The 23,092-nt window shown below is 36.5% G+C and overlaps 1 long non-coding RNA gene across 1 annotated transcript; it reads left to right on the forward strand.

Annotated features, from left to right (window-relative positions):
- The first annotated feature begins 11,076 nt into the window (after positions 1-11,076).
- LOC123657129 lies at positions 11,077-18,520 on the forward strand. The gene is made up of 2 exons (XR_006743659.1): positions 11,077-11,110; positions 18,380-18,520. It is a non-coding gene; the product is annotated as an uncharacterized LOC123657129 (long non-coding RNA).
- The last annotated feature ends 4,572 nt before the right edge of the window (positions 18,521-23,092 follow it).

Below are 23,092 nucleotides of genomic sequence, written 5' to 3' on the forward strand. Positions count from 1 at the left end.
ATATTTTATATTTTTAGTACAAAAAAGATTTTTCGCACAGAATTTTGTGGTTTTTTAATAATAAGTTCCTTAAATTTTTCTTATTGTAATATAGTATACAACAATTATTATGGAAGTCAAGATTTGAAAAAGAAAAACTCGATAGTTTTAACTTTTCTGAATTACGAGTCATTTCACTTAACAAGACTTACAATAACGATGTAATTTCTCTATTTATTTGAATATAATACTATTTGTAGCATATATTTTTATTAGCACGTAGTTTCGTTCCTGCTGATGTATAATAGCACAGTTGTGCACTGGCGTTGCTATTTACTTTTTCTAGGCGACTGATTTAATTTTTTGGAATACCCTCGTATCGCATTACGTTGCGGTGCACCTTAGGGGGTAGTTGTGTCGCGACACACTGGGTTGCTGTATATAAGGCTCAGGACGTGTGTTGCGGGCCCTTTTTTTGCTCTTTTCTTTTTTTGGGTTAGATTCTCTCGCCGTCTTAAGAGCTGAGTGCAATTTATTGTGGGTGAGTCATTGTAGTTCTTATAGGTTTAAGCTTTGCTTTAGTGTAAGGTGATTTTGTGTGTGTTGAAAAAAAAAAAAATTAAGATTCTGTAGGATTTTTTTTTTTACTCTCTCTTTTGTGTCTCGTGTTAGGAGTTGTGGGTGACTCTCTAACCCAGCAGCAATTTTTTTAACACGTAGCACTGGCGCCCCACGTTGGGCGAAAAAATTGCTGCTGGGTTAGAGAGTCACCCACAACTCCTAACACGAGACACAAAAGAGAGAGTAAAAAAAAAAATCCTACAGAATCTTAATTTTTTTTTTTTTCAACACACACAAAATCACCTTACACTAAAGCAAAGCTTAAACCTATAAGAACTACAATGACTCACCCACAATAAATTGCACTCAGCTCTTAAGACGGCGAGAGAATCTAACCCAAAAAAAGAAAAGAGCAAAAAAAGGGCCCGCAACACACGTCCTGAGCCTTATATACAGCAACCCAGTGTGTCGCGACACAACTACCCCCTAAGGTGCACCGCAACGTAATGCGATACGAGGGTATTCCAAAAAATTAAATCAGTCGCCTAGAAAAAGTAAATAGCAACGCCAGTGCACAACTGTGCTATTATACATCAGCAGGAACGAAACTACGTGCTAATAAAAATATATGCTACATATTGTAGTACACAATAGTGTAATTACAAGTTGTGTACATGTTATCAACATGCATATTTACTTTATCATTCGTATGTTCTAATTCACCCTACAATTATTAGCATATATATTTGATATTACTATGAACACAAGCTCAATGCATATTTACGATCAAAACAAAATTAAGCGTTATTTCCTTTTTATTAATGTACTCATTTACATATTAATATCTATTTACAGGTTATTTTTAATTATCTTTTTTAAATGTTATAATTACTTAAATGCCAATTTGTATGTGTATACATCACTACACCACAAAAAAAAATATTCATTGAATAGCCTGAAAGCCTAGCTCTAGCGGAAAGTTAGTTATATGTAGATATGATAAGTTAGACGTATCAAGGAATAGTAATACACCCAAATTATAATGTAATAATAATAGATAATTATTCCCAAATTTTTCAATATTCTTGCTTTGATTGATTATTATTTATTTATATATTATAAGGTGTTATAGATACTTTATAATTATGAAATTATAATGATATGCAATTATGTAATGTTTCGATGAAATATTGTTTTTTTTTTTGTATGTAATAATTCGATTTTAATAATTTTTGAACGAAATTTGTACAACTTGGTTGATGAGAATAAAAAAACTATTTCTTTAATAGGTCGAGATTCTCACCTTATCGGTACCGTGATTTTTTTTTTATTTGACTAAGCATAAAGTTAGTTCTAGAACTTAGTTTTAGTCTAGAACTTAGTTCTATTTAATGGTGTTTCTATTTAATTTAGATTATAAATACAAATTTGTTACAATTTTAACTTGTGTACTGTTAATAAGCTATTAAAATTTCTAGCCTTTAACTTTAAATGTATTAAAACTGTGACTTATAACGAAATTTTCTTCAAAGCTATTATTAAGCGGATATTTTCAACAACGGTTCTGTAGATACATCAATATCTTAAACACTACCATGTAGTTACGATGTAATGTACGTTTCTGTTAAATGTTAATAACTTTCAATTTTTTTTTAACAGGCATGTCATGTGATGTTAACATAGACTAAAGGGTGTAGAGTTGGAGGAGGAAACTGAGGACAGGGAGGGCGTATTTGCATGCATTTATGTATTTCAAACTGCTACTAAATATTGCTGTATGGTTACGGCAGTGAAGAATATAGCCACTCCTTCTTTTCCCGTGGGTCCCACTACGTGGTGACTATGGGCAGCACACATGAGTTCACGCCGTTTTTGGCGCGAGCTTGTGGAGGTTATGTCCATCAGTCGACTACGATAGGCTAAAGTGACTAAATATTGCAGCTCGCTTAGCTGAATGGAGTTTTATAAATACTCAAAATTAGCAACTATTTTATCTACGTAGGATTTTTATAAAATTAATCACTAAAGGCTCGATCTTACGTGTTTTTGCTTAACACTTAAGTCAAACTTCGAAGACGTTAATTATACATCAGATGACAATAAATTCCTAACTCTCTCTACACGAAACGTAACGATGTATGAGAGGGTAAATATTTATTAAATAGCGGATTGTTCTTTGAAAGATTTTTATTTTATAACAAACTAAATTCCTTTAATTTTTTGTTGGAATTGGCATCTACGACTTATGTTACGCTGTTAATCGTAGCGTGATCATTTATAGCCTACGAGGTTGTTAGCGTTTTTGTGAGCTTGTGTTTTTATTATTTCGTTTTAGTAAATATATTTAAATGTATTCTTATACTGACTGTACCTTTATTATTACTAAAAGTAATATTAATATTTATAAAGGTAACAACTAATAAAAGGAATATTTATAAACGATACTTTTAAAAGTAATTTATACTACTAACTTTTAGGATTTGTTATTTCTTGTTCTTCGAATTGTACAACTTTTAAATAATCAATTTTTGTTATTTGTGATAATATTTTATTTTATGGACAAGATATTTTATGCTATCAATGGGTTCATAAACTGGTATCAATATTTCTTTATATGAAACTCTTTTTAACCAGTTTATTTGGATTAATGGCTTAACGTTAACATTATGTTTCTTATGTTTATTAAATTTCGAGTAAATTAATCAATTTGTCTTTCGTTTACAGTTGTGTCAGTTGTATCAATTAAGCCAGCGCCACTGTCAATTAGAAATCATGAACAAGTCAGGTTTTTGTACCATTTTGTTAAAAACCTATACAGAAATATGTATGCATTTATATCACAATTTTTTTTCAATGTTTTATATTAAAAACATAAGACTATTTTATTTTATATTAGTATAACCGTCAAAAACAACTATTGTCCGTGTCTTCCAGAAGTATGAAATAATTATTTAAAACAATTTACAAAAGTAAAACATTTTTGTTATTTTTTTTTTCTTTTCGAATTAATTTATGACCGTACATATTTTTTTATTTAACGTAATGTAACCAACCTCTTTTCTAAGAACAATTTCTTAAAATTAGTTATCAACATCAAATTTATATGCATTTAACTGTAATTTAACGGCAATAAAGAAATTAATAGATACCACGTAATCACTCCGCAAATTAGCCGGCGGAAAGATGTCTGTTTTAATCACGCAAAGGGATATGACTTCAGAAGTTAGAACTGTTTGTTGTTTTCATCGAAATTACGTTAAATTTTTAAGTTCCTAATTTAAGAATATACTTCAGTAAATTTATTCGATAAGAGATATTTGTTAAGAACCGTAAGAAACCATCACTAATATTGAAGAATAGACCATCTAATACAACAATTGAGGCGAACATTACCGACATTTTATTTATTTTCAAATTATTAGAAATTAACTGTTGAAAAAACTAAAAACAATTTATATTTAAGAAATCATTATTTTATTAATTAATTTATCTATAAGGGAATAGCAAAATCTAGGTCTACGAATTGTAAAAAACAAACATACCAGCTCAGAGCTGTCACAGTTGAGTCTCCCACTGTCACATCACTTCTCAAATTAAAAAAAATTAAAACACAACACTAAGCCAATTTGTCACAATAAAAAAACTTGATTAATTATCGACAATGAATCGATAGTGTCCTTCTTCAAACACTTGATTTTTGACAGTATTTTTTTTAATCTGCCAAAACGTGGATACACTCGAAATTACACAGATTAAAAATTCGTGCATCAGCTGTTCGCCGTATTTGGCAAGGACGTTCGTTGGAAAAAAATGGCGTCTAGGTCGTTGCACTCGGAACGAGTGAACCGTGAATGTATTTTAATTCGTGTTGAGAACGCGCCCGCGCCACTCGCGGTCTACGCGACGAATGAGGAGTCTTAGAACTATTTCAAACATCTTTTCTCTAATCCTTTTCTGCGTGCGCGCAAGTGTGGGTTTCTAATATGTTGGTGGGCGTCAGGAAGTGGGGCTATCGGTTCGACACGGAATTAATATTAATTAATCACGTTGTAACTTGACCGCGTCTTGTCGGATTTTGTTTAAAAGTTGAATTGAGAAGTTGTCCTCTTTTTATAATTTCCAAGTATCACTTGATGTGAACTTGAAATGTATTTGTTTTATGACATAAAAATTAATAGATTTTCTGTTCTTAAAACAAGTTACAGGGACATTAAATGTGGCCGTCATGAAAAAGCTACAATGAAACTTTTAAATATCATCAGTATGCTCGGCATTGTGTTCATTATAAAAAATACAATGATTTTCTTACCTTACTAGTCTTTTTTCTATCGATTCATTTCTTTACAAAAATAAACGTACAAAATTATACAATTACATTGGATAAATTATAATGTACCATTGAAAACAAATTAAAATTTTATCGAGAAACAAGAAACAGCTGTGATACGCGTTGATGTCTTTCATTTGCGCTGCACGTATACTGAATCGTTGATGTCTTTTGGTTCTTACTAACTGAATTTATTTAAAAATTATCGAAGTTAAACTTCTTTACGCACGCTTGATTTTGGGGGAGTAAGCTAGTCAATGCGTGACGAGAGCGTTACGAAAAGTGTGATCGGGTGAGGCGACGAAGCAAGAGAAAGAAGTGCAAGCACACATTTTCTTTCCCTCATTCTCTCATAGCCAGTTACGTTTCGTATATCTAAGACACGGCAGACCAATTGTGCAAAAGTTTTACTTCAGTCGCGTGGTCTAAAGCACACTTTTTAATTCCTTTGCTCGCTGGACCGACGAGCTACGTAAGTTGGCCAGTGGGTGCTGGATGAGGATTGCAGAGAAGCGGGATGTTTAGCGCGAGCTTAGGAATCTGCTACAGGCTGTAGTAGGAGTGAGAACCTATCCTCGGACGGGATTTCTCACTGCCGAGCGTCGTAAAAGCCATGCTCGACAGTAAGAGATCGTGGCAGGCGGCGGTCTCCTTCTGCGAAGAGGTAATGACGCAGAAAGAGACCGCGGAGCGGGCCAGGGAGAATGACGTCTCCGCTGACCCACTCCGGCGCAGACGTACGGGGGCAAGGAGGAGACGGTTTGCCCACCTCCTCCCCCCCTCGTAATAGTGGGGTCGCCGGCCGATAGTCGGGGGACTTCGGCCGGCCGGGCGACACGGCCCCACACTTCTGAGGGGTGGCCTTGTTTGTGAGCGAGGCCACCCAACTATTGTGCCGGAACTCGGAGGCTTTATCCGGGCCTACCGCCGGGGCGAGGTGGCGAATGCTAAAGCGACCCCAACTCGCCCCACCCAGGCGGACGACTGCTCACACGTGGTGGTTTTTAGTCAGTAGGAGTCTGACATAACCCTCTGGCGCCCCCGTGCTGGAGGGTATCCATGATGGATTTTCCCCACGTAAAAAAAAAAGGAGTAAGATCCAGGCGAGGCCTATCCAGGGCGAGGTAGCGAATGCTAGCACGACCCCATCTCAGCCCACCCAGGCGGATGACTGCTCACACGTGGTGGTCAGTCAAAGTCTGACATAACGTCCCCGGTGCCCCGCGCTGGAGGGATATCCTTGAGGATTTTCCCCTCGTAAAAAAAGGAGTGAGAACCTATGTTATATTTAAAAATTTAAAGTTATTAGTCATATTATTATTTATTCATAGTTCCGTAACACTACTTTTATAATATTATTATTATTTAACAAACCTCATTATGATTGATATAGAAAGTAGTTAATGATATATCATATAAAGCGGTATCTTCTTCACATCTGAGACGGTTGAATACTGATTGTAGATTTAGTGACGAAGCGTACGCAACTTGACTGATAGCTTCAAACCTACGCCAGCTTAAGAGACGGGTGTTTCTTGTTAATAATTTAATTTGTAAAGCGAAAATAATTACACTATTTAAAGCTATAAAGAAACATATAGATTTGTGACTACATACACATAGTGTCTTTGATATTTCGAAATGCCATGATATGTCCATATCGTATCACATCGTATTTAAATTTTTAATTCCTTGTTTGTTAGTTTGTGTTAAATCTTTAAGGTATAACTAATTTGTCGTAGGTCCGCTTATTGTATTACACAATCTGACACTGTCTTAAAAATACATTTTATAATCTATTCGTGGTAATCTATAGTAGTAATATGTCAATAGCAATATTCGAGTATATAAATATTATATCATGGCACATTACATTATAGTATAAAATTAATTAAAATAGAAAATGTACTTCAATATACACAATTCTTTTATTATCTGAGGCCCTTAGCTCAAGGTGTTTTGTAAATAAGTTGCATAAAAACTTGGTCCATCTGTCCTCCGGATAACAATATATTTGATAGTAATATAAGATTAATTTATTGTCATTTCGTAAATATTAAATGAGAAGTGGCACTTAAACAATTAGTTACAAATTTACATAAATAATAGTTAATCGACAAAATGTTTTTACGCGCATAGCTTTCGAAAACTGCACCAAATTGGAGAATATCTTTCTCTGTGTTGCTTTTATTTTAATGTTGCAAACAGGCGTACGGTCCACCTGATGGAAGGCTGTTGCCGTAGTCTATGGAAGCATGCAATAGAAAAAGAATCGCAAGTGCTTTGCCGACCCTATCTATCCTTTTACCCTCCCCCGGAGACACCACAGACACTGCAGTACTGGAGAGTAGTATTATTTACCTGTGATCTTCTGCAAAGTTGAGGTACTTCCTCAGCCGAGCTGCTCCAAATTTCGAACAAGATATTTCCTGCTACGTCTTGTCTCACTAAAAGTAATAAGCTGCTGTCAGAACTTGCCTCATACAAAAGCTTATTCAAAAAGAATGAGGGAATACATTTACGAAAAAAGATTTGGTCGGACACATTTTACCAGGTCAGATAGCTAAAGATAATAAACGAAATGTCTTCATGTGAAAGAATAGACGACGCTTTGGCACAACGGTCACAGCACTGGTTTGTGGCTGTTGCGCTGGCGGTTACGGGCTCATGACAAACATTTCTATTGGCCATACAGATGTCTGCCTCCAGAAGTCTCCCCACCGTGCCTCGGAGAGCACGTTAAGCCGGTGGTCCCGATTTTTATCATGTATACTTGACAGCGATTATTACTCATCATCATTGACCTTAATCCGTCTATTGCAGACGATTTAGACAGTGTCAGAAAGACGCTGTGTTGTCTAGGACACTCTTCAGGAAAACTCAGAGTTGCCTAAGCTCTGCGCCACCCTCTCGACCTCACTGGCTAGGCCCACAGGAACGACGAGTCGATACGTGTGAAGCCAGTGCGGCTTCAGAAGTTTTTCGCATTTTAGAGCTATGCAACGAATGCTTGACGCAGTTATAGGAATTGAAACAACGTAATAACAATAATGTGGTCTCTATCTCAATACGATCTATTTTTTAAGCGTGACATTCTCTTGTTTTTATACACTAACTTTAAAATTTATGATAATAAATTTATGTAATAATTAAAAATTTCCTATTTAGTATGAGGTAAAGTAACATTTTTTTAATTTATCTAAAAATGACTAATTATAAAGCTGATTATCATTTATAAAAAAATTCCATACTATTTTAAGTGGAATTTGTACTGCTGCACACATTTTGCGTCGGTATTTTTTGTAAAACATAACATTAAGTTGTAGTCAATAAAAACTTATCAGGCAATACAATGTTTAAAACATAAAAGAATGTTAAGGTTGAAGACTCACGTCAGGTGTTAAGTGTCTCCACTGTTCACAGTTCCAAAAAATGACACAGAATAAATTGTTTAGAAGTGGCTTACTCAAACAATTATTTTGAGCAGAATTTCAAACAAAAGTGCAATAAAAAAAATAAATTGACTTGGGTACAAAGCCTTACAATACAGATTAAGTAAAAGCTTTTTGAAGAGTTCAGATACTTAGTCCTATAAACATCTTATCAAAAAATCAAATCTCTTATGACGAGCTTGTAACAATACTAAAAAATATCTTAAAAATCAACCTTCTACTAAAATAATAATACTATCTTACAGGAATAACATGAAACATTATCTTATAGATACTCTAATACAAATTTTAAAATTATTTACTTTTTCCAGGATATAAAAAAAAAAACAAAGGTAAAAAAAACCATTATATGTGTGTGGTATATAAACATTATATTAGTATTAAAGTTCTTTATGTTTGTATATTTTTGCCACTTCCGATTTTTGTTACTTTATGTAAAGAATACGACAGTTAAAGTTATTCAAGACTTTATGTACTTACTGTTGATTTATGGTAGTTTTTAATTACCACATTTTGTACGTACATAAATGGACATTATAAACAAAAACCACTAGTATTATAATCGAAAATTATCATGCTTTTCATAACGTTGATGTAGGTTAAAAGTAAACCTCGTTTATTACGTTAAAACGCATTTATTGTCAACAGTGAACGATCAACAAGTTTAATTTCAAATTTAAAAGATGATTTGTTTATTTATTTATTTGGAAATCAACAGCGTACAATAATAAATTCATTTGACAAAACTATACTTTTACACGTAGGAGGACTTTAATGGGTGGGTTGGAGTAAAGCGTGATGGGTATGAAAGAGTTCTGGGTACGTTTGGGGACGAAAGAGTGAATGACAATGGGAGAAGTCTGCTTGAAGTATGCTTGGAATGGAATCTTTGCGTGGTCAACACAATGTTTGAACACAAAAAGATCCATTTGTATACAAGAGATGAGGGTGAGTCTAGAAGTATGATTGATTTTGTAATTGTGGATGAAAGACTGAGAAAGAAAGTGCTTGACACTCGGGCATACCGCGGTGTTGGTCTCGACACAGACCACTTCCTGGTCATAGCCCGAATACGTGGCCTCTTTAAACGATGGCGCCACCGAGGGGCCGAGCCTACGAGTATTTTAGCCAGAATAAAAGTGGAAAACCTACAAGGAAAAGAAAAGAAAGATGAGTATGTAGAGAAACTGAAAGAAAGTTTTAAAGGCCTAGAAGAGATAGGTGTGATTGAGAATTTGTGGGAGACTTTTAAGAAAGGGGTCGTGAATAGTGCTATTGAGGTGTGTGGGGTAGCTAAAAGAAGGAAAGGAAGAAAGAACTATAATGTGTGGATGGATAAAGATGTACAAAAGGCTGTGCAAGAAAAGAAGAAAGCGTGGTTGGATTGGTTAGCAACAAAAGCTAACCAAAAGGTTCAAAAGGCAACGGATGACGAGGTAAAGGAAGTAAGAACGAAGTATAAAGGATTGAAATCAGTAGCGAAAAAGAAGTTGTGTCTAGAAAGAAAGAAGAACGAAAGGATGATTTTGATAGGAGGCTCACTGAAGATTTCCAGTCAAACATTAAGTTTTTCTGGAAATCCATCAAAACAGCCAAAGGAAAAATTTCTCCCTCGGAGCTGAGCACAATCAGGAGTCAAGATGGGAGCGTTATAAATGGAGAAGAATGTGTGTTAAAGAGATGGAAAGAGTATTTTGAAAGTGTGTTTGAAAGAGAGGAAGTGCAGGTACAACATCCGGCACCTTCCATTGAGAGTAGTATAAATGTCGATGAAAGTGAGATAAGCATGGATGAAATAGTGAAAGCGCTGAAAAGTATGAGATTAGGTAAGGCTGCAGGGTATGACAGGATCACCGTCGAGATGCTGAGGGCTGGACAGGGTATAGTGGCTAGCCAGCTGTACTGCCTTTTCAATTTGTGCTGGCGAAATGGGCAAGTACCGGAAGACTGGTGCAAAGCCGTAATCGTGCCGTTGTATAAGGGAAAAGGGTCACGGCAGGACTGCATAAATTACCGCGGTATAAGCCTTCTCAGCATCGTCGGTAAATTGTATGCGAAAGTGTTGATTGAAAGGGTTGTGAATGAAACAGATGAAAAAGTATGGGATGCACAAGCGGGATTTAGAAAGGGAATGGGATGTACGGATCAGGTCTTTTCCTTGCGGTGCATAGCCGAAAAGTTTTTAGCAAAAAACAAAAAGGTCTATTGCGCGTTCGTGGATTTGGAAAAGGCCTATGATAGAGTGGTGAGGAATGAATTGTGGTCAGCATTGTCCGTGTACGGTGTGAGCGGCGCACTCATGCGAGCACTACAATCTCTTTATAGGGATTCTAGTGCTTGTGTGAGGATAAACGGGGCATACACTGAATGGTTTAATATCGAAAAAGGTGTTAGACAGGGATGTGTAGCGTCACCGTGGCTGTTTAACTTGTTCATGGACAATTGCTTGACAGAGTTAAAAGAGAATGAAAGTGGGTTAAGAATGGGTGAGTTACTCGTCAAATGTCTTCTCTATGCTGATGACCAAGTACTACTTGCGTCCTCGGCCGAGGAGTTGCAGGAGATGGTAACTGCTATGAGTGGAGCTTTTGTTAGAAAGGGAATGAAGATGAATGTAAAGAAGACGAAAGTGATGGTGTTTGAAAGAGATGAGGTAGTGACAGACTGTAATATTGTGATTGGAGATGAACAAATTGAACAGGTGAAAGAGTTTGTGTATCTGGGTTCGAAGTTTACAAGAGATGGAAAGTGTGAGAGTGATATTGAAAGAAGAGTGAATGCAGGAAACATGGTGAACGGAGCTTTGAACTCCTTTATGAGCAGTCGGAAGGTGTCTAAAAAGGCTCGTTTGGCTGTGCATGAGGGGGTGTTGCTTCCGACACTCATGTACGGAAGCGAAAGTTGGGTATGGCAGAAGAGACATGAAAGCAGAATAAATGCAGTTGAGATGAGAGCGTTAAGAAGTATGATAGGAGTTAAACTGAGTGACAGGATAAGAAATAGTGAGATAAAGAAACGGTGTGGTCTGAAAGAAGATGTAGTGACAAAAATTGAGAAAGGTATGCTGAGATGGTTTGGTCATGTCGAGAGAATGAATGAAGAACGACTGACGAAAAAAGTGTATAAGGCGAGTGTGAGTGGAAGTGTTGGAAGGGGTAGACCTAGGCGGACATTTCAAGACCAAATCGGGGACGTCTTGAAAAAAGGCCAGGTCAAGAGTACCCTAAACCGACGAGCATGTATGAAGAGAATAATGAAAGTGGATGAAGCGAAACAAGTATGTAAGGATCGTAGCAAGTGGAAAGAAGTGGTCTCTGCCTACCCCTACGGGAAAGAGGTGTGATTATATGTATGTATATATATACTTTTACACAAGCCAATAAAGTTTCCACCTATATGTGAAAACGTGGAGAGAACTTAATAAACGACAATAAATTGCAAAAAACCAAACCAAAAACCGAATTTGTACTTAGCCAAAAACTATAAAACAAAAATTTATCATTTACATAGACTTATGTTATTTTCTACTTCTCCTTTTAAAATGTATCTATATTGTGAATTTCTCAAGCCCACTAGTGAACAAATCGACGTTGTCGACATGTTAAAGAGATTGTTTATATAAAATTCTCGTATCACAATGTTAGTTAGAATACTCCTATAAAATTTTTTGTGCATATCGGGTATGTCTAAGAATCAGCTTACATCTATTTTTTACTCCACTAAGCTATAAGGGGGGGGGGGGGGGGGTTAGAGGATTAATATGGCGAAACAATGTTTGCGGGCTCAGCTAGTAATTACATATAAAGTGGACTGTTTAATATTTACAGTATCAGTAGGCTGCAGTTAACGCCTTAAAAACAATTAACATGGTATTTACACATTAAAATGTTGTTTTAAATTAATCAAATTAGAATTAATTAATTTATTATTTATTTATTTACAGAAAAAAAATACAACTTATGTGTAGTAAAAACAATTAGCAGTTTCACAGTTCACAGTGTTTCTAAAGTAATAATTCTAAAGTATGAAATATATTATGAACTATTAAAAAATATGCCATTAAACTACACAAATAATCGGTTATACGTGGAAATATAATTGGAAAAAAAGAACATAAAGTGCTTAAAGAATTATAATCATTATAATAAAAATAATAACCTGTTTTTATTTATATACTTTTTTAAAGTATATTTGTATTTTTATACATTTTTTTATAATCGATTGTATTTATATATACATATATGTATATTAAAATAATAAAACTCTAAAACCAAACAAAAATTAATATTTAGTGACACCCTCAGCGTAACTGATCGTCAGGTTCGCAAAGAGTCAACATCAGTTGTTTCACAGGATCACACTCCCCATAATTTATATATCAGCCTTATATCGTTTCTTAAGGAGTAAACTCCAATTATATTAACCACGTTTTAAGAATAATGCACACACACACACACACACTTCAGCCTATCGCACTCCACTGCTGGACATAGGCCTCCCCAAGTTCGCGCCAGACATCCCGGTCTTCCGCAATCCTCATCCAGCCTACACCGGCAATCTTACGTAGATCGTCGGTCCAACGGGCCGGAGGACGTCCCACACTGCGTTTGCCAAGACGCGGTAAATAATGCCATTGGATTATTGGACAGAAAGTCTATAATGATCAAGGTTGGCTTTACTTGAAGTGGAAGTGTGGTGCACTGGAGCGCCGGGTATTAGAGTAGTGGTGTAGTATAGTAAGTGACGAAATGTCGCTAATCTACGTTTATTACATCTATCTAGTCTTTCGTGTCGAGTATTGTGTTGTCTTTCTTAACAGTAATTCTAAATTTACGCCAGCAAATTTGACTGTTTTTTACGACTTAATCGTCAATTGTTTTTAATTAAAAAAATTATATAAGCATCGACTTATGTTTTAAGATACTTATTTAAATTTGTAGTTTATGGACGTCATTAAAAATATTTTTACTTTACTAATAACTTATTCGAAAAACTAAATAAAGTTATATTAATATATGACGTAAATTACAAAAAAGAACTAAAGGTAACTTATAACTCCATATCTTGTTTCAATTATTTCAGTACTTGGTTCTTTGCATAAAATTATTACAAATAATACGATTAAAGTCGGTCAAAATTACTATAAATAAATGTGTATCATTAATTCGTCATTCCTATTGTTATTTATCTGCATTTAAGTGTAAAAAGATAGTACGTGTCTTACATTCAATTATATACCCTAATATTTATTAATACTGTGACTGGTAACTGTATTGATTAATGTAACGAATAATTTATTGTTTTTTTTTTTTGTACATTAATTTTAAAAAGGTTTCGCTCTGGCGAGTATATCGTTCCATAGCTTAATTGGCTAGAGCGTCGACACGGTATGTCGAAGACGCGGGTTCGAATCCCGCTGGAGCGGTCAATTTTTGATATGATATTCAAGAATGTTTAGAATTCCTAATTGTGGGTAACACAAAAATAAAAATCGTACATATTAAAAATAGCATGGTGTCGTCTCCTGTCAAAGATTTTCATTGTAATATGAAACTTTGAATAGTTACGAGTCTCTGTAAAGAACTCACTATAGACGGCGCCACGGTTCGCTTAAACCGAAAGTAAAAATCATCATATCAAAAGTTTCGCTCTGGCGAGTATATCGTTCCATAGCTTAATTGGCTAGAGCGTCGACACGGTATGTCGAAGACGCGGGTTCGAATCCCGCTGGAGCGGTCAATTTTTGATATGATATTCAAGAATGTTTAGAATTCCTAATTGTGGGTAACACAAAAATAAAAATCGTACATATTAATTTTAAAATTTATAGCATTTTAAGCGCTACCAACTTTTTTGTCTGTGTTGTGTCGTTTTAATATATTGTTAACTTGTATTAATATATTGTAAACTTGTACGTATATAAATTCGTGACGTTAAAACAAGTTTCCCACCTTGACAGTTACCAGATAACAACAATGATTGAAACGTACAATTCAATTTTCCCAGTGCCAGGCGTTTAGAATGAACGCCATGATAATAGGCGGTATCGATTTGAGCCCGCGAATGGGCGGACTATATAATACTTATAAGTACTGTGTCACTAATTAGTTATTAATGATCTAAAAAACTATGTACATAAAAACATCGCAATTTTTCGCCCGCTACACACTAGACGTACAACGTAGCTCTCACTTACAAATTGTACTGCAACATTAATATTGATTAAATTTGTAAATGTGACTCCTTTTATGTAAGTACAATAAGAAATATTAATTTTTAGCTCCAGTAACTGCAGATTTCCGAGTCTGAATAATTATCATCCCCATATGGACACATTTATGATGCGAATTTATAAATACCAAGCAGTATATGCAAGCACATTGATAATAAATCAATTTAAAAATATTTGTTAGTATTTAAAATATATGAAAATAAAGGAATATTTTTGGAAAGGTCATTTGGACCAAATGTCCAAAATTTATGTATTATATTTTACTATCTGACCCCGCAAACTTTGTTTTGCCACATATGTTATTCACCCCATAGTCATGGGATACTCATCCCAATTACCTGTCCGGTAGTTGTGGTAGTATACGCTTATGCGACCCCGGCTTCCCTAGCTATTACTGTCCTATCCCTTACCCTCTGGGTGGTAATATCCTACATTCCCTATTCCCCACACCAACTTATCAATCTTCCTTTTCACAACAACTATCCTTCCCTTTACCCATTCCTACCCTCTCCGCCAATCCAACGTCTGCCGCGCGGATAGATGCGTGGCTAGGGGCAAGTCTATTCGTTAGCGTGCCACTCTGCCATGGGACCGGGCGACCCAGAATTAGACCAGCCCTTACCCTAGCATGCGGGACTCTGCTGGGGTGGACAAACCTTTCCCTTGATATCTCGTGAGAACGCATGGATAAAAATAAATTAAATAACCAAAATGGCAACAATGTGGTTCGCCACCCATCACGTCTCGTTTCTCGTGGAGGCGAAAAGTGGCCCATGGAGAGCCGCTTCGCTACGTTGAATGTAAGAGGAGGAATGGATGGTAAGGTAGATGAAGTATGTCAGATGATGGATGAACGATGTATAGATATTCTGTGTTTTAACGAAACTAAAAGGAAGGGATGTGATACCACAGTTCATGGACCCTACACGGTGTACTGGTCGGGAATCCCCCAAACCAGCCGAGGCTGTTAGGGAGTTGGTGTGATTCTTTCCTCTCGAATGGTTGAATGTGTGATGGAGCATGAATATGTAAGCCCAAGACTCCTCTGGATCGGGCTAAAAGTCGGATTCACTCGCTTTTTCATCATTGGGCTCTATGCACCGACAGAGCTGCGCGGAGGTGGGTCATCAAAAGTCCAACAAGAGAGAGAGGAGTTTTGGGATAGCATGAAATATGTCTTGAATAAGTGCGGAGAAAAATAACGGATCGTGATGTTAGGGGACTTTAATGAATGGGTTGGAGTGAAGCGTGATGGGTATGAAAGAGTTCTGGGTACGTTTGGGGACGAGAGAGTGAATTACAATGGGAGAAGCCTGCTTGAAGTATGCTTGGAATGGAATCTTTGCGTGGCTAACACAATGTTTGACCACAAAAAGATCCATTTGTATACAAGAGATGAGGATGAGTCTAGAAGTATGATTGATTTTGTAATAGTGGATGAAAGACTGAGGAAGAAAGTGCTAGACACTCGGGTATACCGCGGTGTAGGCCTCGACACAGACCACTTCCTAGTCGTAGCCCGAATGCGTGGCCTCTTTAAACGGTGGCGATACCGAAGGGCCGAGCCTATGAGTGTTTTGGACAGAGTGAAAGTGGAAAACCTACAAGAAAAGGAAAAGAAAGACGAGTAAGTAGAGAAACTGAAAGAAAGTTTTAAAGGCATAGGAGAGATAGGTGCGATCGAAGAGGATACATTTAAGAAAGGGGTCGTGAATGTTGCTATTGAGGTATTCGGGGTAGCTAAAAGAAGGAAAGGAAGAAAGAACTATAATGTGTGGATGGATAAAGATGTACAAATGGCTGTGCAAGAAAAGAAGCAAGCGTAGTTGGATTGTTAAGCGACAAAAGCTAACCAAAAAGTTCAAAAGCCAACGGATAACAAGATAAAGGAATCAAGAACGAAGTATAAAAGATTGAAATTAGCGGCGAAAGAAGTTGTGTCTAGAAAGAAAGAGGAAGAAAGGATGATTTTGATACGAGGGGCGGCTGAAAAGTTCTGAGCCTAGGGTACTTGCAGTCGTACTATTTACTTATCCGGTGGGTCACTATTTGAACGACATCTACCCACTATATAAGCGAAGTTTCACGTCATTAGCTTCTCTTGACAGATCCCGACGATAGGATAACCGCAGCCAACGCCCCTCTCGTAGGTAACACACCCACTCACAAGACACACACGCACCGCCTTCGCCGGCGAAGACGAGGTCCCCGCGTTAGGACGGCTCGGATACGCTTAGGCGCATCGACCTTCCACAAGTTACCGCAGCGCACCGCATAGCGCCTCCTCCATCCCGACGACGTTCTAAGCCGAGGTGCGATCGCGCTAGGAGACACCCTTAAGACGAACGTCACCCCCGCGCCCTCCGAAAAGGGCCCACATCTTCCTTCGCGGCCGGTGTCTTCAGTACCTGACCCCTCTCACCGGTGACTCTGTAAAGGCCAGTAGGGCCAACAGCAACAGTCATTTCGAAAAAAAAAAAACAAAAAAAATCATTAGCTTCATTACGCTTTGAGTAATTGAACCGTAAACATCACCATGTCTGAGTCATCACTGCACTTAACGAAGTTTGAGCATCGCGCCGTCATTAAATTCCTCGTTAAAAAGGGGAAAACAGCAAAAGAAATTTTTGAAGAAACTTCTAGTGTATACGGAGAATCTGGACAGTCGTCAGCCACGGTTAAACGATGGACACGCCTATTTCAACAAGGCAGAGAGACTCTGGAAGATAACCCCCGCTCGGGTCGGCCGAACACCGCAGTCACCGATGAAAACATCGAAAAAGTAAAAAAAATGTACTGGACGATCACCGAATAAAATTGTGGCAGATAGCAGAAGAGAGTTGGAGATATTATGCACTATCATTTGCATATGAATAAACTCAGTGCGCGTTGGGTGCCAAAAATGCTCACGCCACTTGACAAGCAGCGGCGCGTTGAAACTTCTGAAGAGTTTTTAGACTTGTGCAAGGATAATTTGGAAGAAATCTGCACTCGTATTGTCACCGTTGATAAAACGTGGATCCGACAATATGACCCAGAATCAAAACAGGATTCAATGTAGTGGATAGAGAAGGGGGAAAGACCGCCGAAGAAGTTCAAGGTGGAAAAATCGGCTTCCAAACTCATGGCCACCATTTTTTGGGATTGCGAAGGAGTTTTGCTCATAGACTACCTTCCAAAAAACACTACTACAATGAATGCAGAGTATTATGCTAGGCTTTTAAAAAAAGTTCGCGAAGCCATTGTCGAAAAAAGAAGAGGTAAAATCAGCAAAGGAATTTTGTTTTTGCAAGACTACGTGCCGGTTCACATGGCGCGCATTGCGAGGCAAGCCTTGCGAGAAACTGGCTTCGATGAAGTAAATCACCCTCCCTATAGTCCAGATCTGGCACCTAGCGATTATTTTTTATTTAAAAATTTGAAAAAAGACTTACGGAGACGAAGATTTGGGGATGATGAAGAGATGAAGGTGGCCGTTAATGAACATTTTCTAGCCAAAGGCGCGGATTACTTTTTATCAGGGATAAAAGCCCTCTATAAAAGATGTCAAAGGTGCATTGAAGTCCAGGGGGACTATATTGAAAAATAAATTTTATTTAGATTTTTATCTAGTGGAGTGGAGCTTTTGTGTGACAGGAAATGATGATAAATGTAAAGAAGACGAAAGCCATCGTGTTTGAAAGAGATGAGGCAGTGATAGACTGCAATATCGTGATAGGAGATGAACAAATTGAACGGGTGAATGAGTTTATGTATCTGGGTTCAAAGTTTACAAGAGATGGAAAGTGTGAGAGTAATATTCAAAGAAGAGTGAATGCAGGAAATAAGGTGAATGGAGCTTTGCACTCCTTTATGAACAGTCGGGAGGTGTCTAATAAGGCTCGTTTGGCTGTGCATGAGGAGGTGTTGGTTCCAACACTTATGTACGGAAGTGAAAGTTGGATATGGCAGAAGAAACATGAAAGCAGATTAAATGCAGTTGAGATGAGAGCGTTAAGAAGTATGATAGGAGTTAAACTGAGTGACAGGATAAGAAATAGTGAGATAAAGAAACGTTGTGGTCTGAAAGAAGATATAGTGACAAAAATTGAGAAAGGTATGCTCAGTTGGTTTGGCCATGTCGAGAGAATGAGTGAAGAACGATTGACGAAAAAAGTGTATAAGGCGAGTGTGGATGGAAGGGTTGGAAAGGGTAGACCTAGGCGGACGTTCCGAGACCAAATAAGGGACGTCTTGAAAAAAGGCCAGGTCAAGAGTACCCTAAACCGAAGAGCATGTATGAAGGGAATAATGAAAGTGCATGAAGCGAAAAAAGTATGTAAGGATCGTAGCAAGTGCAAAGAAGTGGTCTCTGTCTACCCCTACGGGAAAGAGGCGTGATTATTATATATGTTATTCACCCCTCATACCCCCCCCTTATAACATCTGTATTAAAAATAGATGAAGGCGGATTCTCAGACCTAGCCGATATGCACACAAAATTTCATAAAAATTAGTCCAGTTGTTTCGGAGGAGTGTTGTAACTAACATAGTGACACGAGAATATTATATATAAGATTTTTTACAGATTTTTTTGTTCAATCACAATTAAATATAGCCTATGTCACTCCTGAATAGTGTAGCTTTCTATTAGTGGAAGAATTTTCATGATCGAACCAGTATTTGCAAACATTATCCCCTACAAACAAACAAAGTTAGAAACTTAACCTCTTTATATTATTAGTATAGAAAATTAGATATAAAAAATTAAAAGATAATAAGATAAGAAGTACTAGGACTACTAAAGATAGTACTTTTTGAGTAATCTTTGATGACACTTATTTATTACCGAATATTTATTTTTATCTGAATTTGGTAAAACTACTTCAGTGAATTAAGGTGTGTAGCTTCGGCAGTAAAGAATATAGCCCACCCTTCTCTTCCCATTGGTGTCATAAGAGGCAACTCAGGGATAACACAGTTCCACTACCACCTTAGAACTTAAAAAGCCGACCGATGACGGGATAACCATATAACTGCTGGCTTTGAAATACAGAGGCTGAAGACGGGCAGCATCAATGCGACAAAGCCAGCCCTGCTGTCACCAACCCGCCTGCCCAGTGTGGTGACTTTGGACAAACACATGAGTTCACGTCTTTTTGCCACGGACTTGTGGAGGCCTATGTCCAGCAGTGAACTGTATCAGGCTGAAGCGATGATGATGATGAGGATGATGATGATGATGATATGATGATGATGACCAATTCGCAGTAGACTAACATGGCAAATTATCCTTTTAAAAGTAGACTTTTACCATCCACTGGAGCGAGCTTAATTCTCAATTGAACTGAATTTTTATTGTGCTAATATTTCTATAAAAGACAAATGTCCCTGTTCGGCCCTTTTTCGTGATACTCAAATTAAAACCAGAAAAATGCTATTAAGAAGACTGTATAGCAAAAAATCAGAGTAGTTATCGACCAAATTCTATTTATATTATGCCAAAAGAAAAACATGCTAAATGCTAACAACCGTATAATAAGTAATGGTTCGTGGATTTCTCTGATTTCTTTTCATAATAGAATATACCTGTATTTGAGCTAGGCGCTGTAATCGAATTTTAAAGGATAACGTAAGACAGGGAAAAACGGCACAACGTTATAAGATAAAGCTTTGTGTGTTTTTATGTAAGCTTAAGGCAAAAACGCTGAAAAAATGAGTTCCCTTATATATTTCTATATAAAATTTAAGTGCCTTTGTTAGCATATTTGGTTATAGAACAATTCGAAGAAATCTTAAACGAATTAAGAGATTTGACGACGCGTTAGCGCAGCAACACAGCACAGACTGTTGCACTGACAGTCGCGGGTTCAATCCAAGCTCATAACAAACATTTGTATGGACATACTTGTGTTTTTCGTAATCTGAACATTTTTGCTTGTGTATTGTATCTGTTTTAGAATTCACGACACATAAGAATTCTAGTGGGGTCCTTTGAGTGTGAGGAGTTATTTATAAAGATTCGTTTTTCTTGGAATACTAGAAAATAAATAACTCGATAAAAAGATAATATGAAGAATAGAAGTTACGACACGCTTATCAAGAACGTGTTTATTCACCCTTGCTTCAAATTATACGCGGCGAGAAAAAAAAAGTCGTGCATAGCAAACCGTAGCCGTCCTCAGCGGAAGAGCCATATAAGCCGTTGGAAGTATTAAATTATTAGGTAGACAAGACGGTGCTTTTAAGTTCAATAACAATAGTATTTGCTCTATGTATCGATTGTAAATTATTTTTGCTGTATTCTTCACCTTGAATATTACTAGGGGTTGATAAAATAACTCCTTCCTTACTATATGCGACATCATTTAATTCTAAATATCTAAAATAATAATATTACAATAATTCTTTTATAGTTTTGAAATTAATCTAAATCTATATAGTGCGTAGTAATCTATATATTGAATCTATAAAATGTAAAAAATCAGCCCTTATATGTAGGACACTATTTATATGTCACGTCATAGTCGTTACGTTTGCAACCTTTTACTATTAAATAATTAATAAAAGCAATAATATACCTAATATAGTTTTGTGGTTTGAACGTATAACAATGTATGGTATTAATGTACGTATATGTATGGTACCATTCAACTGCTGGCTTTGAAATACACAGGCCGAAGACGGGCAGCAGCGTCTTCGGTGCGACAAAGTCAGTACTGCGGTCACCAACCCGCCTGTCCAGCGTGGTGACTATGGGCAAAACACATGAGTTTACGCCATTTTTGGCACGAACTTGTGGAGGCCTGTGTCCAGCAGTGGACTGTATAGGCTGTAATGATGATATGTATGGTTCCCGAAGCCGGTCTGTTTTGAGGAACCGGGACTTTCGGTGCTTTGTCTTAACGGAACCGATATTTTCTGGTTCTTTCGATACTTTCGGTTCTAAGTGTACTACAGAAAAACATTTTGTGGTTGAATTTTAGGTAATTTTCCAAATTAAAAGTTTTATTACAATAAAATTAAACAGAATTTAATTACTCAATCAGCTCGTCGACATTTTCTTATTTTCTTATCTTTGGTAGTAATAAATAAGTCAAAAACTTGGAAGCGTTTGCTTCAGTATGAATTGCGTTATTAAAATAAAAATTCTCGAAATTACCGAATGAACCGGGACCGATATTTTGTTTTTTTTTTTATAGATCTCGGTCGACAAACAAGCGTACGGCTCACCTGATGATAAGCGGTCACTGTACTGTATAAACATCTGCAACACTAGAAAACTCGCAAGTGCGTTGCTGACCCTATCCCATCTACCCCCAGGAGCTTTGGTCACCTTACTCACCAAAAGGAACAAACACAACACTCGTCTCTGATCTTCTTAAGGTCGAGGTATTACCCCAGTCAGACTGTTCCATATTTTTGCAGGAAAATTTCTGCTATGCTCTTTTTTTCAATTACATTGTATAAATTGCATCCGGTACAAATGCATTAACACTTGGAAGTTCTGATTCTTGCTCATATACAATGTCTATAATATCCGAGCGGACCTATCTCAAAAAAAATCAATCAGCAGAGTGAATCTTATGCAACATGAGATAAATTCAAAACAATTTAAAACAATACCATGTTATTCCTTGGAATTCCGTATATTACAAGAAACGCTTGAATTGTTTTGCAAGTATGAGTAAAATTTTTATTTTTTCTCTCGACAATTGTATACGTTCTTCTTGAGGGTTATGGGTTTGTGTCCAAATCCCTATCGTCTCAGGTTTTAAGTATGATATATGCATTTAATTAATTACTTTATACTTTAATACCTTTGCTTTGCTCGGTCATCGAGATACGAATTAATTATATATTAATATAATCTAAATTTCGGAAACGGCTCCGCGGGGGCGAAAAATCGCAGTAGGGTGACCCACAAGGACGGACAGCTAAACCGGAAAGACATATTTGTACTAATACAATTCATGATATCAATCCAGATTAAATATAAATATTCGACTTCATTCTTTAAATTGTTATTACTTTTATTATTTAATTTAAAAGTAAAATAAAACAAATATTAAATATTAAATTAGTTTTACAAAAATACATCAATGAAAACCGCATTCAAATTGTGTGCATAAACGCAAAGACGATAAAATGTGATAAAATATGTCACAGAAAAAAAAAAACTAAAAATCTTTTTTTTTTATACTTTAAAAAATTCCCGAAAAAAGTTTTACTCGTATATTTTACGCGTCGCTGCCAATTTTAGTCAGTTACAATTTTTTTTTTTGTATTGTATTGTACCGATGATACAACAATTTATTTCCAACCATAATATAAAATCATCGCCCAAAAAAAGCTATTACTTAAACGGTAATGTATAATTAAATAAATTATAAGTATTATTGATATAGTCCGTTTATTAATAAAATATTAATTACTTTTTATGGTAACAGGAATGCTAACAGTCATTGCAAGAAGGTAGTTTAAAAAAAAGTAGCATTGACTAGAAACAAGCGATGAACAATAACCGTTGAACGACTTTATTGTGCTAAGCAAACAATTTTA

This window comes from Melitaea cinxia, chromosome 10 (assembly GCF_905220565.1).
Source record: "Melitaea cinxia chromosome 10, ilMelCinx1.1, whole genome shotgun sequence".
Taxonomy (NCBI): domain Eukaryota; kingdom Metazoa; phylum Arthropoda; class Insecta; order Lepidoptera; family Nymphalidae; genus Melitaea; species Melitaea cinxia.